This window comes from Mytilus edulis, chromosome 8 (genome assembly GCF_963676685.1).
Source record: "Mytilus edulis chromosome 8, xbMytEdul2.2, whole genome shotgun sequence".
In the NCBI taxonomy this organism is placed as follows: Eukaryota; Metazoa; Mollusca; class Bivalvia; order Mytilida; family Mytilidae; genus Mytilus; species Mytilus edulis.
Window position 1 is genome coordinate 9,157,509 of NC_092351.1, and position 18,490 is coordinate 9,175,998.

An 18,490-nucleotide genomic window follows, 5' to 3' on the forward strand; every position below is an offset into this window, starting at 1 on the left:
AAGTGATTATACATCTAACTATTAAGTACAGATAGCAGCTAATGGTCCATTTTTAGAGTTGTTTTTTGTTGATGGCCAAACTCAGAATTGAAACAAAAATGAGCAGAATTAACATTGTAATGGAATTAATTTTAGAACTGGAATCTCAATTTAATGTCCCTCTATTTGTCCTTTTAAAGAGCCGATAGCAATATGTTCCCTTTTGAAGATGATTTCTCTATTTTATTATCTATAATTGATAACTATCTGACCTGTTCTGAATCAGATCTATACAATTTTAAAGACCTGCAGTTTTGCATCTTTCTTTTGTACAAAACGGTGCATTTGTAATAAAAACTTTTATGACAGAAGTTTTCATTAGCTGTTTGCCTTAAAACCTCTCCTTAGTCTAATTTAATGAAATTTTGTATAATGGATACAGAAAAGCAGATTCTTTGGATTAACAAACGCATCAGGTGTATAACAACATTGACAATATGGATTCCAACTCTCTTCACATCATGGTCGTCAAGGACTGGAGAAACAAACACAAAAGAAATTTACTTCCCAGGTTCATCATAAAAAGTTTTATGTGCATTTTATATCTGGCAATTACAATGACCAGAAAGCAGAATTTCTCTTATTAGATGCAGATTTATCTTCAGACAGTAATATGGTGTGTTTTTAATCCTAACATTTATGAGCTATAAAAACCAGTATCTACAATTCTGTATTTTCTCTTTCTATCCATTAGAGCCATGGGGAGACAATCTCACCAGCACACATCTCAAACTCATAAAACCTCATGAAAATTATAAACTATACCATTAAACTGTCATACAATATCAAATACAAATTTACCAGTTGGTATGTCTGATAACCCAAGAACAAAATAATAAAGATTATAGATGATAATGGTCATGTATTGTCTCCACATCTGTACCCACCCAACTGGTTCAAATTACTTTTACTTAAATGTGGAATCAAATATCGTAAGACAACAGAGTACCTATCTGCCAATGGTTTCTTTATCACCTCCTTAGTACCAATCTAAACTGGCATTTATACCCTACCCTCATTCTGCAGGAGAAACCCCATTAACTAAACGTTCTGAGTGTGACAGGTTTTATACTGGCAACTTTATAAATCCATCCTGACTTTAAATGTTACAAGGGTATGCTGACACTGTATTCAATTCCAAAAGAAATTACAGGAATGTGTATTGATTTAGTCCACAGGATTACAACAATGTCCATCTAAAATCTTTCAAGTTAGCTATAGATACTATGTAATGAGGACAGGATCCACCTCATACCAAATAACTGTCTAATGACCTTTTAATCTAATGACAAGGACCATGCAATAAAGTTATTGTTGTATACTTTTAAACTATTTTCTACCCAGTAGTCAAATGGGAGAGAAGCTAATTTTGAAACAGATTTTTCTGGTCTGCAAGATTAAGATTTCTTTTTGCTGTAAAACTTCAACAGGTCTGGAATGCTTAAAGCAATATAAGCTGTCAAAATGACTATGTATGAACAAAAAGGTAGCAAAAATAATGTTTTTCAAATTTCATCATTGATAATTTGTGTATATATGTGATAACTGGCTTACCTTCTATAAGTTATAGCTCCCTTGTTCTTGTACTGTTTGTCTCATCATGCCATGCCAAATTTGTTCAGACCTGAAAAATTACACAGTCCATTAGATAACAATTAAATATAAAGACATATTTCATGCCTAACAATTTCATTTCACTTTCTATTGTCTTTGTGCTAGGTAAGACAATTGAGCACTTTCACTCTTTACTATAGGGTCAGTCAAGTTAAACGTTTTGGTGACTGCTGAAATATAATGACCACGCTTGTGTTTTCATCATAGACAATAGTCAATATGAAATTTGAAACCTTCTGTCTAAAACTTTATAAATTATTTTAATAAAAGACAACATTAAGGCTTTTCAAAAATATATAAATATAAAGTTAATTTTAGATCCTTGCAAGTTAATTTGGCCATATTGCCTTATTTTTAACTTATGTCTGCATATCTGACCATGTAACAGCTACTGTCTGTGGACTGGTCATTTGAAGCTTACCTATATATCATGGTTAAATTGAAGGCTAAACATTTTTTGAAATATATGTATATTTGAACACCATCTTATATAGGGTCAGAAAAACGTAAACCAGACTTTAACTTTTGTAACTCATTGCCACTAATCCAATATTATACAAAGATCCAAGTTGAGGATTAGAAATTTTATACAACTTTTATTCAATTTTTACTTTACCAAAATCAATTAAAATTATTGATAAACTACATTATATTTTCATAATAGTCATAAAAGATTTATTTCTAATGATTTGTGGTTGAATAAATGCATTTTCCTGACAAGGAATATTGACTGGGGATACATCTAAAATTAATTACTTATTTCCTTAAAGTCTGGGTATTTACCATAAAAAAAATAAAAAGCTTTGTCAATATCTGATTATATATGACACTCTTTCAATAATAGAAGTTGAATCCCTAGAATGAACTATTCTTCTTCAAACAGGGACAGAATTAGTTACTTGAAGTTGAAGGAGTCCGCTGTCAAAACTCAAGTCAAAGAGAAACTGATAAAGCCATCACAAAATTATTTCTATATCTTATGATGAATCTTGATTTACTTCTTATGCTGAATAGACTTTTGAAATATTTAAGAAAAAAAAGGAGGGGGGGGGGTTCCAACATATGTCCTCCTTCAAATGTATCGATCTTCTGAAAAAGAAGGAGGGGGTTCCAACCCCTGGAACTTTCCCCTTGGATCTGATTGGGCCCCTTATACATGACATTGTTAAAACTTGGGTCCCTTATATACATGACATAATTTTAAACCTAACAGAGAGCTCTAATAAAAGTCTGTATAAAAAAAAACAAAAACAACACAGATTTGTTTAAGTTTTACTATACAAATCTATGATTGAACATTGCCACCAGTACCAGGTCAACAAAAAAATGACAGCTAGTTGACAGGGTTTGACTTATGACTTTAATAGGATTAAATGTAGTATCTATGATCAAGTAATCAACTAATTACTGGAAAATTACCTCCATAATTCTCTGTATAATACAAATTAATCTAATATTAGTGATAAATATCCTTATATCCAAGTTACTATGAGGTTACAGTTCCCTAAGGTGTCATTTGAAACACTTGCCATCAAGCACCTGTTCATCCAGTTAATTCAAAGAAAACAGCAGAATTTGTAGCTTGATATTGATATATTCTATGAATAAAAGGAACTGTAAGGCGTTCATCAATGAGGCAACAACCCAACAACCCAATAACACAAATATTGTTAAATAAGTGGAACATAATGAGTTCCTGTCAATATAATACTTCCCTAAAGTTACTATCCGACTAAGTTTTTTTGTCCCCCCAAAAACTAGAGGCTCTAAAGAGCCTGTGTCGCTCACCTTGGTCTATGTGAATATTAAACAAAGGAAGCAGATTGAAAATTGACTACAAAGGTCAATAACTCCTACAGGGGTCAATTGACCATTTCGTTCATGTTGACTTATTTGTAGATCTTACTTTGCTGAACATTATTGCTGTTTACAGTTTACCTATATTTATAATAATATTCAATATAATAACCAAAAACAGCAAAATTTCCCTAAAATTACCAATTCAGGGGCCGCAACCCAAAAACAGGTTGTCCAATTCATCTGAAAATTTCAGGGCAGATAGATCTTCACCTGATTAACAATTTTACTTCATGTCAGATTTTCTCTAAATTATTTGGTTTTTGAGTTATAAGCCAAAAACTGCATTTTACCCCTATGTTCTATTTTTAGCCGTGGCAGCCATCTTGGTTTGATGGCCAGGTCACCGGACACATTTTTTAAACAAGAAACCCCAAAGATGATTGTGGCATAGTTTGAATCAATTTGGCACAGCAGTTTCAGAGAAGAAGATTTTAGTAAAAGATATATAAAATTTACGAAAAATGGTTAAAAATTGACTTTAAAGGGCAATAACTCCTAAAGAGGTCAACTGACCATTTTGGTCATGCTGACTTATTTGTAAATCTGACCTTGCTGAACATTATTGCTGTTTACAGTTTACCTACATCTATAATAATATTCAATATAATAACCAAAAACAGCAAAATTTCCTTAAAATTACCAATTCAGGGGCCGCAACCCAAAAACAGGTTGTCCAATTCATCTGAAAATTTCAGGGCAGATAGATCTTCACCTGATTAACAATTTTACCCATGTCAGATTTGCTCTAAATGCTTTGGTTTTTGAGTTATAAGCCAAAAACTGCATTTTACCCCTATGTTCTATTTATAGCCATGGCGGTCATCTCGGTTAGTTGGCGGGGTCACCGGACACAATTTTTAAACTAGATACCCCAATGATGATTGTGGCCAAGTTTCAAATAATTTGGCCCAGCAGTTTCAGAGGAGAAGATTTTTCTAAAAGATTACTAAGATTTACGAAAAATGGTTAAAAATTGACTATAAAGGGCAATAACTCCTAAAGTGGTCAACTGATCATTTTGGTCATGTTGACTTATTTGTAGATCTTACTTTGCTGAACATTATTGCCTTTTACAGTTTATCTCTATCTGAAATAATATTCAAGATAATAACCAAAAACAACAAAATTTCCTTAAAATTACCAATTCAGGGGCAGCAACCTAACAACGGAATGTCAGATTCATCTGAAAATTTCAGGGCAGATAGATCTTAACCTGATTAACAATATTACCCCATGTCAGATTTGCCCTAAATGCTTTGGTTTTTGAGTTATAAGCCAAAAACTGCATTTTACCCCTATGTTCTATTTATAGCCATGGCGGCCATCTTGGTTAGTTGGCGGGGTCACCGGACACAATTTTTAAACTAGATACCCCAATGATGATTGTGGCCAAGTTTGGGTAAATTTGGCCTAGTAGTTTCAGAGGAGAAGATTTTTGTAAAAGTTAACGCCGGACGCAGGACGACGACGGACGACGACGACGCCGGACGCCGGACGCCAAGTGATGAGAAAAGCTCACTTGGCCCTTTGGGCCAGGTGAGCTAAAAATCCCCTTACCTAAATTTAATCATAAAGGAAATCTGCTGAAATGATCAAAACTTTAAAAGCAGCGACTTAACAGGTCTCGAAATATATGGCTTTGTAAAAATAGATCACTTTACAGTTTAACCAGAAGAAATGATTGTGTAATATTGCACCTTTTTATGACTTTGAACTAGGAGCCAACTAAGGACAGGAAATCATTCATATCATACTTACAATGTTAGCTCTGCAAAGGCAAGAGAAATATACAAATATTTTCTACCTAACTCAGAGAGTACACACTTTGTGCAATGCAGATCCAATAGTTGTCATCCATTGTATAATTATTAAAAAAAATCAGGAATATCAATATTAAAATATGAATTCCTTGCTTCAAAATTAATAGAATATGTCTATCAATATTAATGAATATTACATAATATTGTTATGAGTTCTACATGATACCAATTAACACCAGACTATTATTATTTCTATTTCTTTGTTTCAGAAGTACCTTGAAAATATAGTTTCATGTTGTTTTCTAATTGATTTTCACTTTATTTTAAAGGCTCTATTGCTTTTGAAGGACAGTACCCTGTAAAATAATGAATAATTGAAATACCTCATTAATAAAATTGATAATTATGTGTTATGTAAGTGATGTATGACAATCTTGCCAATAGGGAGAACAAAGTTTTTTTAATGTCACCCTGCAAGCATGACTATCATCTGTTAATGTCTAATTTGCATCATATCTACAGCTTTTTCTCTTTTTAATATTCATATCATATTTCTAAATGAGTCATAGATCAATGTCATAGGCCGGGTACACTGGAGCAATTTTTATTTTCTTTTGTACCCATTTAGCAAATGTAAGGAAACATACTTATATACATACAGTATTTTAACATCCATAACCAGAGAACTAGATGTCATTTTATGGCTGTCTCTGATAATAGATTAGTTTATTGGATATTTTTAATTGCCTAACATGTTTTAAACATTTCTAATTGTAAGAATTTAAAAGTTTTAAACTGGTGCTGCATCCCTTTGGTAAAGATTGGGAAAATTTATCTGAACAAAAGCTGAAGAAAAGCTGAGCTCACCTGGCAATTGAAACAGATTTCCAAATTTTATCAGAAAATCACAAAAAAGTCCCCGCCAGCACAGACCTGCATTTGTTGTATGCATAAGTTTACAAAAATACAAACGTTGTTTGAGTCTGTTTTTGTTATCGTAAATGATGTTCGATCACCCAGAACACCTTTGGATGTAATATCACTCTGATATCAAATACTGATAATCTTATCTTTGGAACTTTACCGAAATATATATTCTATTAATACTGTAGTACCGTGTGCCAGGTTTTTAATTCTGTAATTTGGATCGATTGCTGATCATCATCTTATATATGTTCTGATCTTAATCTGATAGTCTTATCTAATATGCTTTAAACTATGTCTTAATACAATCTTATATTCAATGTATACATCTATTTAAATTCTGGACATGATCCGAGAGCAATGCTGACCCATAGCATGTCATATAATAAAAGAACGATCGAAAAGGTCGAGTAAGGTAGAATTCAATGCATCTGTGATATAAAGATAGGTTTTAAAGCTCGCTGAACTGTAATACAATTCCTGTCGACCTCAAGTAAGACTGCAAATAGTGCAGTAGTAAAACTATGATGCATATCTAAACATTGATTGAATGACTGATGCATTGAAGTTATAAAGGTATAAAATATCAGATGATCTACTGTCAATATTAGGTAACTGTAGAATGATTATGTAATCAATAAATGATTATACACATTTACAAAAGTTTGATCAATTTTATAACTTTGCCAACAACTGAGACTATTATAACTCAGTGTGTCACTGTTATGGTAGGCTCAGCCAATAATTATCACTGGACAAACCATTTCTAGGTATTGATAATACATGCAAATAGACTATTCATGTAAAACATTTGAAGTGAATTGGGAAAGGAGGAGGGGGGCATTTCTAGAAAAATATGTAATAACCATGGAAGTTTTTGTCATAAATTATGTATATATGTATCATGTATATAGAATTGTTGTAAGCATTCAATTTTTGTTTCTTACTAAATTTGTGGTTCAAAACTTTTTTTTAAAATAGTTTCAATTCATTTGATTATATATACATGTATATACAGAAACTTTTGATTTTGATGACCTTCATTTAACCTCAAGATGAAAGTCTTATATTTTTTTGTTTGCATCATTTGGCTGTTGTCTGATTGACATACCGATAACTACCACATCTTATTCTATTGATATCAAAATTTACAAATGTTATATATAAATATTAAGTGAGATGGAAATTAATCTTGATTAAATTGTTGATAAATTAACAACCATGTGGTCATTATTCATGGTAATTAACAAATCATCAGAATCAAACAGCTGATCAATGAAAATGAAAGTAGATACGAATGTGAAGTGAAACTAGACTCTGTTAATACTTAAAGATAGCATCAGTTCCTTATCATACAGATTTAAAGACAATGATGACAAAGGAAGATACATGTTCTTTAATTAGAGACTTTTGTCAGTCTCCTTTGATATTCTGATATCATCAAACAAGGTTCTTTACTGATTAGCTTTTATACATTTGTTCACATGTACAGTGTTGGCAATGATGAATATTTAAGATGGACATGAGACAGCAATTTCTTACATCCACTTCATTTGAACTTTGGGGGATAGTTGTTTCATTGACAAGCATAACACATCTTCCTATTTTTATGATCAGACGGCAACCCGGTGACACAAATAACCAATAGTCATCTAGAGAAACATATTTGTTAAAAATTCTTTCTCATTTTGAATTAAGTGCTGATTTTTAAGTTTTAACTTCTGAATTTATATTTTCAGCTTTTCTATTTAATTTAACTGAAACTTTATAACTGATAGTAAAAGAGGTTGCAAAGACACATCTTCATCTTTTCCAAAAATATAGAATTATAATAAGATCGTGAGAATTTTGCCTTGAAATGAATGATTGATATATAATTTTAACACGTCTTTAATCAAAATACAAGTTAACTCACAGAGAATTTAGGATTCTAATCAGTTGCCATAAATTTTGACATCTAGATTTGTGAATGTGAAATATCAAGCACATTTAAGGACCACTTCAATATTAATAGAAGGTGTTGGTCATTCAAACAAATACTGGGGAACTTTATTTACCTGCTTCATGCATGCAATATCGTGGCTTAGGGACAATTGACATTTATGGACCACATTCTTTACATTTTTATATAACACATGTAGCCTCATTTTGATTACATTTATTGTTATGTAATTGCTGGTAACTATCCGTTTGTTTAGTTTTTGCTTTATCTTTAATTGATACAAATTTCAATGAAAATTCGGTCAATGAAGGCCCTGCAAATTTCTGCAAGTTCCTTCCCAACAGTTTTTAAAAATGTTTAGTTGTTTTTTCTCACTAAAAGGTTTACTGCAATCTTCAAACCCTCAATGATAGAGGTTTCAATTTCAAGGAGGACAAAGAGTAAAAATGAAATGTTTTGGCCAATTAGCTATCTAAATTAGTTAAAGGAGGATTTCTTTAGATCAGTATTAGATTATAAGATAAAGTAATTCGTAGAAAGATAAGAATATCTGATATGTCTAATGTAAGATTATCTTGTAAAGATTAATCCTCAAACATATGGGTGCATTCTGACACATGTGTCTTCATGAATATCACAAGCCAATATGGTTACATTTTGTAATCAAATCCCTAACTACAGACCTTTTTAAGATATGCATCATAGCTAGACTTTCTTACTAATTTAACTGAAAACTGGCAGTATACTGTGATAGCTTTTGGAAAAAGTACAGTATAACTAGTTTCCTATTTGTAAACACTTTATATCTATCTTGTCCAGAGGGAGCTTTTGATTTCTTTATTTGCATGCTCGCCAAAATATTATTCTAAAAATAACAAAGCCATCTATCTATCACCTCTAACTGAAGAAAACAAATGTTTTTGAATTTTCGTTTCTTTGTTAAATATTATAAATAATTTAAAGAAAAACAATTGAATAACCACTGCAGTTTCATATAACAACCAACTATTAAAAAACACATAGATAGCAATAATATGTTTTTTGATGCCTTTGGCATAGTTTTTTTATTAACAAATCCAATATATATAAAAGCACATAGCTGAGAGGATGATGAACAGAGCAGATTGTTAACAAGGTGCATAACCTTAGCTCTTGTTAAAAAGAATATGCGTTGTAGGCTAAACCATAGATCATCTATGGCTAAACCAACTAGCCAAGCCCTTCTTTAACTCAAACCAAAAACATCTGAATTGTCCATAGAACAACATTGAGATGACAAATGGATGAACTCCATATAAATCTGGATTGTTGAACTTGAAACCCTGTAAGAGTGAATTATAGGTGTAACACTGAGGTGCGAGTAATAAACTCTCTATTGGTATTTTATTATTGGTGATCCTTACACTGGTAATAAATTCTGCAAAGGAATTCCAACTGATGGATATTGCTTCTTTCTTACTTTGACTTCAAAAACCAGGTGTGCTAGCATTTATATATAGATTTCTACTACAAAAACCAACCAAATATTTTCTATTGAAAATGAGATGAACAGTTACAAGATCTTACAATATAAAACTGATAAGTACTGATATGAACATCGTAAAATTGAATAATAAAAGTGTCCTATATAATATCGACCACCCTTGTCCCTGGTGTAGGTTTGAAGAGACTAGTTAAAGAGGCTCATTCACCCATAATAAACTACAAAATGTGATTGATTATCCCATGTTGAAAGGAGAACTCAAACATATACCATGATTTATACACACTGTATTGTATTAAATGGCCCACATAAAATATCCTTAAATGGAACACTTTAACCTTTGAAAAATTAATTAAATTAAATTGAAAAATGATTAAAAAGTTTCTCAATAATGTTGAGTTTTTAATTGAATAATTTAATAAATGTCAGACAGTGCCAAGTATTACATCACAAATTTGCACCATAGTGGAAAAGTGGTGAAAGAAAAGACAGCTCATTTTCTGAATAATTAAAGCCTGTCGACAAAGTTGACAATAAAATCCTAATGTGATAAATTATCAGGCTTCAACAGAATGGGAGCAGATCTTGTGCAATGTTAGTCATAAAAGATCATAAAATAGGAGACAACATTTGGTTTTCACTATTTCAAAAATTAAAATTTAATCATATTTTTAGATTTTTCAAAATGTTGATATTTGCAAGCAGTGCTTTTGACCAGAAATAATTTGATTATTTAACTAACAAGAAACACTAACTAACGTTTCCACATATAACTGTGTACATTACAATTAACGATTTATAACTGTTTTTTTTTCAAATAGGTCTATTTTTGCCTTAAATATTTCTTTTGATTGCAAGGAATTTTGGAAATACTTTTACTTTAAAGCAATAACTGATTTATGAACAAGAATAGCTTGATTTAATAAATGGCAAGTTTTATCCATTCATGTTTACAGTTGTGGTTTATGTATAAGATTCCATAATTGAATTAAAAAATCATTTTTCAAATGTTGATATGTGTAAATGTAGACTTCCATTTGAACTCGTAACTGCATTCAATAGAAAAAAAAGTTAAAAACCAAGTCTTACATAACAGGATTTACATATAGTTAATGTTGATATAATTGAATTCAAGAATATTATATAAGAGACGATTTCATACTTGTATAGCCGTCCTTGGGTTGCTATATCTCTTTCCCACACCTATTTTTATTTGAATTCTAATTTGTGAAAAAAAACCTAACAAAAACAGCATAGTGGAATATTTCCTTGTAATCAGATCTCATTGCATGAAAAAAAAGGCAAAATTTAAAAGTATATTCATATTATAATTTAGCTTTTGTATTCATACGAGATATATATTTATGTTATATCTGACACAACAAATATTTTTGTAACTGAAGATCCTAATAGACATATGCCTAAAACTTTTGTTGTATAAAATCTTAAATGTCACTTTTTCATCAACTAAGCGTTGTGTGGACTATTCACATCTTCATCAATATCCTAATTTTTGGATATAACCAGATTCAGGGATTAAAATCTCCGACACAAATCAATTTTCATTAAGTCATTATATGAATAATTTCACATCCCATAATCCTACAAAATAAATCGGCTTCCCTCACCAACCCAAGTGATCTTGTATGTTATATTGACAGTAATGAAAACAGACAGTATTTTTTCCATTGCTTTTAGGCACAAAGTTAAACTATTATTTGATTAGTAAATTTTCTGGTATTTCCCACCATAAAAACATTTCTTCTGTCACTAACTTGCTTTTTGACGCTAATTTAATTTGCATTAAAATTTGATAACATTTGAATAGAAGAAACGTTGCTTCAGCTACAATGTCTTGAAATCTACAAAAATCAGCTTGAAAAATTAATTTGTAGTTGTCAACATTTAAGCGGATATGTGGATTTTATTCTATTTATCTTATGCAAGATATTTGAAATGACATTAGTGAAAACAGGGATTTCTTTGAATTTGATGATGAAAATAAAAATTGTGTGTGCAATAGCTTGCAATTTTTATTAACTTCTAAACGACAATTTAAATGGACATTAAACAGCCAAGAAACCAGTTGTTTAACCTGCTACTGGAATCTTAGAGCACACTGTATATAACGGAATTTATACGAAAAGTACAAACTGAGTATCTCAGTACATAAGTATTTTTGGGTATAATAGAGAATTGTGTGTTCACTGCTTTTAAACTTATTGCTGGGTATCTTCGTTTAAATCCATTGAAAATTATCAACTGTTATACCATAGATTAAAACCTTTAAATAAAGTAAATTAAAGATTTCCACTTCAATTTTACGAAGCGACACAATTTTTTTTTAAAACAGTAAAACAGCACTACAATTGGTTGTCCGAAGTCTCCAAAGTCCTGGCAATGGAGATATCTGGATAATTCCAATTAGCTGACCAGGTGATATCTAAATTGATTTGAGGTGGAATAAAAGTTAGAGAGAACATGATACATCTGTCACTGCTGAGAGGAAGTCTATCCATTAAATAGACATCAAATTTCAATCTAGTCTAATCAAATGGCTGTAAAAGTGTAATAATCACCCATGAAAACTAGGCTGTTTATACTACCAAGACTGCTGTATCAATCATATACCTAAACTTCTCTGTTTATTTTAGATCTGATTGATATTAAACATTTGCCTGTCATTTTTATATAGAAAGATAAACCACAGGTGCCATATTTGTCTTAGATGTAATTAGGAGTTAATTTGTTTATTTCAAAAACACTAAATTATAACATAATTGATTTAGCATTGCCAATTCCTTACATTTTTCTCAATTTTGTGTTATTTTAATTTTTTGAGATGCAACAAGGATTTTAGATCTCAAGCTTTCACTTTTGATATTAAATGTTAAGGCAATATTTTTTTCTACAGTCTAAGTAAACTGAACATGTTCAAACTATTATGGGAAGGACAATAAAATACTGGTTAAAAATTTTCAACTCTTTAGAAATATTGTAATGCAAAGGGAAACATTTTGTCCCAAAGTGTCTCTAGGTGCAGAAACGTCCCAAAGATGTGACTTAATTTTTTTAACCAAATTTAACCTATTATTTTTAAATGTTTTCTCAAATGCCAAAGTAACATATTATGAGTATTTTATATAATAAAACAGTTTCGTTTATATTTTATAAGTCTTAAGTCAGATACTGTACAAATTTATTAAAATTTCACCTATCATGTACAAAATATATTTTCTTTCAGGCACTTTAATTAAATTTCAAACATTTAATTCAAAATTTTTATTTAATTTAAAACTTTTAGTTTATTTTGAACAATCATATATAAAATGAAGTCTCGTCTTGAAGAAAATGCTTTTAAAATACTCACATAAATCGAAATACAGAAAAAAATCCAATGGCACAAAAAACTTGAATATTGATTTAAACTTTTTTTTCAAATCCTTCAAAATCAGTCACTCATCAAACACTTTTTCCGAGCATCAACTAAAAACAAACTTATCACTATCTTTTACTATGATTTTCTAATACATTTGTCATAGCTGAACAACTTTTCACCTGGGTCATGTGATCTAATGAATATTAATGAGATCTGCCTTATCTGTGATATCTGTTTCAGTGTCTTGGGGAATAGAGATAAATCAGGACTTTTTACAATAAATCTGTTTTATTGAAGATGCAGTGAAAACAAAGACAATTGTTATCTTTTTATCTAGATTGCTTACAACCAAGTACTTCAAATATTTAAACATCTTTATTATTTTTCTTTTACTCTTACAAACTATATCTATTATTCAACTAACATTTTTTATGTGCTGATCTGCATATATGTAGAAAAAGCATATTTAAGAATAATTTTGAATTCTTGAATATCTAATACTAATTCAATTTCGAAACTAGCCCAAATTAAATAGGGTTGGTCATGTATGGTAAAAGGGGTGAATAATTTCTAAATGTACTGCTATGCTAACCAAATTTATATTACTCCCTGTTTAAAGTGAGAAGCCAGGAAAACAAATGGAATCCAAATCAGATCTTTAGTGTGTCTGTGACTTGTACATATATATATAGCAAAAGTAAATAAAAACGGTGTACAGAATGTATATATTAAAATTTTTTAATTCGCAAACTACATTTCACATCAAATAATAACAGTTCATTAATATATATAAATATATATGCAGTAAAGGAAAATTCAAAATAAGCAATAGCCGTACTATAGTTTTTTTCATTTCTCATTGACCCTGTGAATTCTATCTTTTCTTCAAATATTATTCTGGCAATACTGTATTTTCATAGAACGCACCTCAACAGAAATTAATGGTACCCCCCCCTTTTTTTCCATCAATCAATATATGACTAACCAGCTTAACATGCTACATTTAGAAAAAGAGGTAAAAACAAAGCATTATTCACAAGTATTTTAATTCCAAGGATAACTCACAATAGTTTTTTTTCACAATTTTCTTCTAAATAATTCTCATTAATTTATAATGCTAAACACTTAATTATTACATTAATGAATTTATCAACTTATTTCCATACTTCAAAGTTTCCAGAAAAGTTTCATTAAGTAACACAGTAATTCATTACAACCTCACATAAATAACTCAATGTTTACATGTTAACTTAAACAAGCATAAGTTTATTTTCCTTATCATATAAACACAGGAAAAACTTGTTTCAAAGGTCTCCTAAGAACATGTTCCTCATCAAAGGTTTTCTCATAGTTTTTTTTTACTTAATGAAATTTGCAGACATCATGATCTAGATATTACACCCAACTTTAATCATTATTACAAAATTTGTCAAAATATTTTTGAAATTTCAATGGTTTTCTTGTACTGGATTGAGCTTGCACTTTGTAAATGTATATAATAAATGTGTTATTTGAAGTATGTGTTATATAAACATGTGCTTCTAACTGTAACAGTTCTATAAACAACATGAATTTTATAGAGAAAGAAAAATATATTATAGATCATATAAAAACCCATGATTCTTATGAAGAAAAATGGTCACAGAAACGCAAAGACCTGCCATAATACATTTTGTTAAAAGAAGTTTTCAAATCAAACTACGAGTTTAAGTACAAAAAATTAAAGACAAGCATCTTTTTCATCTAGTTATTAATTTCTGAAAATTTAAAATATTAGAAATAGACTATATATAGCTTGCTGTTCGGTGTGAGCCAAGGCTCTGTGTTGTAGACCGTACTTCTTACCTAAAATGGTTTACTTTTACAAATTGTGACTTGGATGGAGAGTTGTCTCATTGGCACTCATACCACATCTTCTTATATTCCTATATACACAATTCACCTTTTCAGAATCTAATGCATTCTGGGTAATATTTTTAAAGCATGCACCAAAACCTTTATTTGGCAAAAAAGGTCCCAGATAATGGAAATTCAATAAATGACAAAATCCTGTTTCAATTTGGGTGACAAACAATTAAATTACCAATAGTCCTCTAGTTCTGAAATGATACATGGAAAAATTGAACTTCTGATCTGGAAATTAAACAGGATTCCTGGACTGCCAAATACCAAGCAGTGTACCATCTCTCAAGAATACTGGATGTAATACTGTAACTCTACACATGGTGTCTACAAGATACAGATGGACATATACAGTAAGGACAAATGGTGGAATAATAAATTCTTGCTGAAAATTCAAACATGGACAAATACAAGTTTATTTAAAAGTAGACTAAGGAAGTAAATAAAGTTACCTATACATACTTTATAATGGCTTTATTTCTACTGACCAGTACAGACAAGTTATTTAAGTAGACTTAGGAAGTATAAGTTACCTATAGACTTTATATAAACCTTTATTTCTACTGACCGGTGCAGTACTAAGAAGTATAAGTTACATATAGACTTTATAAAGACATATAAGTTACAGATGATCCACTGATATACTTATCTATCTCAGATAAAGTTATATCTGATCTGGGTAATAAAACATGTTTAACTAGGGTTTTAACATCCCTACCTGGCCACAAAACAAATTTACCTGATATATAAACCTATAATTTGTTTATGATGTGGTTGGTAGGTATTAAACTGTCTGTTTAGCAAAGTATTTATTATAAAACAGTTAAACAGGGTGCAATGCAGTTTTGTAGAACCTATACCTACTTATTAAATAAGGAAATCATAAATTATGAAGTTAAGCAGGCTTGGTAAATTTTCTGCTACATTTGCAGGTAAACAGAGTAAAACATTGTTACTTTGTATTTTGTAGATTACACCTGGAAACACGGAAACTATAAATCAGATGTTAAAGCAGGCTGGTTTATAAGTGTTTCTCGTTTTTTTATATAGATTAGATCGTTGGTTTTCCCATTTGAATGGTTTTTACACTAGTAATTTTTAGGGGCCTTTGTAGCTTGCTGTTATGTGTGAGTCCAGGCTCCTTGTTGAAGATCGTATTTTGATCTACAATGGTTTACTTTTATTTGTGACTTGGATGGAGAGTATATTGTTACAATACTTTATTCTGTAACTAAAACAGAAAGGGGAACAAAATTGTTTCAAGTTGCCCTGACAGACCCTCATCTAACTTATTCTTTTAAAAAATTGCAGTTTTTGAAATAATTTATTATAAAATTTAAATTGTCATTGACACAACCATCTTCAAACCTAAATGTTCATAATATTTTTAAATTACTGTTAAAATTTGAAAATACATTGATATTCACGAAGCTTTTCAGCTATAATCTACATGCATATTTGCCACTATAATTCGGCTTCATTTCAAAACCTAACTTAAACTGTATAACATTTTATATATGTATGCCAGTCCATGGCCTACCCCTTACATCTCCATGAAGGTTAAAAAGTTATTATAATTTTTGTGGCTTGTGGGTAAAATTCAGGTGGTTTTCAAAGAACATAAATCAACTGGTTAAGTATCCTTGTTCAAAAGTTAAGCAACCCAAAGCACAAGTGGGTTCAGGTAACCTGTTATTACCTGTAATCCAGGTAAACATGTAATTAGCATGTAATACCTCACCTTATGATGAGTTAACAAGGGTACAGTAACATGAAACTGAGTGACAAGTTAGTTAACAATTTACAGGTGCAAGTTGCACAAGATTTAATTTCAGAACTAGTGTAATTATTTATCATTTAATGGGTACCTGCTGGTTGGTTAATTTTTTTTCTCTAATTTTTGTGCTATTTTCACATTTCCTGACCGGTGTGAGAAAAATATTTCTCCTCACTAGTGAAAAATCTGTTCTCGGCAAATGATTAGTCGAAATTTGATTATGACGTCAAAATGTTTTGTTTTCTTCTCAATTTTCCTATTGTGACGTCATGAAAAAAGGCGTCACATTTAAAGAGCACAATTTTCTGAAAATCTTTGAAAAAGAACGATAAAAAGCATTAGAGAAACAGATTCCGACACTATAACTCGTGTATTACGATATTTCTCCACTCTCGACAGTTAAATTTTATTATTTAAAGGGCTCGGCAAGCCTCGCGCTTTAAATAATAAAATTTAACTGTCTCGAGTGGAGAAATATCGTAATACACTTGTTGCAGTGTAAGAATCTATATTTTAATTTCTAGCAGCTTAGTTCTTTCTCAATGTCATTTCTGCTTCAATCTGTTAAAGCCAGATTATTAAAGATGACACTGGTACAAAAAAGAGTCAATTTCAAATCTACAATAAAAATTAATAAAAAAGTCAAAAACAAATTGAATAGTGATGTGAATGTGATATCCACTATAATCTATAAACATATTTTAATTATTTCAATCAAATATGTAATCTTTCTAACTCTAGAGACAATAATAAACAAATTTTCAGTCTTCAGAGTTCTCGAAAAGTGAAGATCTGAGGGATTTTACCACCAAAATTTGCAATTAAGGACAGACACAATTTTGGTATTTTGTAATAAAAATAGAAGTGAGGACCAGCAGTTTTTCTTCGGTGACCACCAGCTATAAAAAAAATGTCTCTTGAGTCTTGTCTCAGTATTGCCTTAATTATGTATACAAATATAAGAATCTTTGACATCAGCATTTTTTTCCATTTAATCCTGAATACCTGTATCTATATGACAGGAATGTATGTTAATTCAATGACATGTTAAAGATAAATCTAAGGTGGACATATGGTGCATGTCCAGCCATTAATTACCATTAATTAGATTTTGATTGGATGTCCGTACCCAGACATTCCTTAGATGGATGAATCAGGGTGTCTGAATGTGTTTACATTTATAGATAGGCTCCATGTACTTATCACATTATATTGGATCTCAACAAGGTGATTATAACTGGACATCTTAATATCATTGATAAAATGTGGAGTATAACTTAAATTGAAGATTTATCTATATATGCATATTCAACGAAATACCGTGGATTAAATTTGCTATTGATCATACAGAGTTACTTATTTAGAAACATGACTTTTAAAACCATCTACAAGATCCTTCAATAAAATAAAAAAAATCTGCAGATAGATTCAATTTATAAATATGTCTCCACTAAAGATATCAAATCTCAGCTTTACTGCTAAACTAATCAACAGAAGAGATAAACTATTTTGATTTCAATGTATATAGTTTGACATGTCAGTCAGAGCCCAAGAGTTGCAAAAATTGACAAAATATCATTGACAAACAGCAGCAACCTAAACCTCAGACAATATAATCTATATTTTATTTAATATACAAAACTTGTGGGAGTTAATATATCTGCTTTGCCAATACCTATCAGCCAGTGGCAAATACTACAACCACTTTCAAGAGAAGGACAAACTATTATACAGTTAGTGTACAGGAAGAATGGATGGGAATTCTCTATTCACTTTAGTTTAGTGAGTAAGTGACAGCTGGGTTAGAAGT

The 18,490-nt window shown here is 30.5% G+C and overlaps 1 protein-coding gene across 3 annotated transcripts in view; it reads right to left on the bottom strand.

Moving 5' to 3' along the window:
• Positions 1-15,193, bottom strand: part of LOC139484732 (protocadherin-11 X-linked-like) — a 37,230-nt gene extending 22,037 nt beyond the window's left edge. Inside the window, exons 1-2 of one of the 3 annotated variants that reach the window (XM_071268639.1) lie at positions 15,085-15,193; positions 1,594-1,663 (exon numbers count right to left, since the gene is read on the bottom strand). The gene's annotated coding sequence lies outside the window, so the exon portion shown is untranslated. Of the gene's footprint in view, positions 1-1,593; positions 1,664-6,140; positions 6,232-12,992; positions 13,197-15,084 lie in introns of those variants that run through there. The other 2 variants (XM_071268638.1, XM_071268640.1) reach the window with 2 other exon arrangements.
• Positions 15,194-18,490: the final 3,297 nt, after the last annotated feature.